Consider the following 1193-nt stretch of genomic DNA (forward strand, 5'->3'; position numbering starts at 1 on the left):
AACCTGGGACTGCACTGGTCCTTGTTCAGGAGCAAAAAAAGGATATTTTTCTAAAGTAAACTGTAGAGGATATAAAGGAAAGCGAAAGTCAACATTTTATTTACAAATACAAAATCCAGAGATCTCTGGAGAATCTGACTTTACAATTCACAGGTTGTGATTAGGGAAAATGGGTGAATAATGTATAGGGGAAGCAGAACACAGGGAATTAAAGATGAATACTAAGGAAATGGGTGTGATGGGATGTGTGTTCCTCAGTAAGCCTCAGCTCCTTGTAGCAAAGGAGAAATGATGAACCAATGTTAAACATAAATTATTTAGAACTAGAATCTAACCAGGGTAAATGATTTTTTTTTAAGCAAGAAAGTTTTGGTTTTCCAGGAGTAAGGACATTTGCTCAGGAATCCCACTGAGCGTGCTAGGAGCACGTTTAGTTAGACCCGGAGTCATAGTACAGTGGGTAAGGACTTAACCATCCAAGCAATCGACCCAGGTTCTATGCCCTGCATCCCATATGGTCTGTACCAGATTGATTCCTGCGTGTAGAGATAGGAGTAAGCCCTGAATCTGCCGGTTTTGGCCTCGAAACAAATATCACACAAAGTCACACTTATATATACACATATATATGCACAAACAATGGTGAAAGAACAACAGGGATTCAGGATAAACTGTGAGTTTCTGTAGCACGGATAGATTAAAAATATGGGATTATTTTTTCTTTTTTGGGGCACGCCTGGCAATACACAGGGATTACTCCTGGCTTTCCACTCAGGATTTACTCCTGGCAATGCTCAGGGGACCATATGGGATGCTGGGAATCGAACCCGGGTTGGCCGCGTGCAAGGCAAATGCCCTACCCACTGTCCTATCTCTCTGGCCCCAAGAATAGGGGATTTTTAAGGATCAGAAATTTGACTCGTTTAATCTTTCACTCTCAAATTTGTCTTTGTACATCATTTTCCCCCCTTCAGTAGAATTTGCCTTTTTTCTTGTTATATTTTTCACCACAGCCTACAGTGCTCAGTGTTTACTCTTGTCTCTGACCTCAGGGATCATTTGACAAGAGTCAGGTTAACATTCTGTGTTTAGATATCATTGATTCGATGTTAGTTGACAACTGCAGGATCAGGGGACTTCTCCTTACCCCCAGGCTCCCATTGTGTGACCGACCAGTCCAGCATTTTCCTCTC

The sequence above is a fragment of the Sorex fumeus genome, unplaced genomic scaffold, assembly GCF_029834395.1.
Source record: "Sorex fumeus unplaced genomic scaffold, SorFum_2.1 ptg000134l, whole genome shotgun sequence".
NCBI classification, from domain to species: Eukaryota; Metazoa; Chordata; class Mammalia; order Eulipotyphla; family Soricidae; genus Sorex; species Sorex fumeus.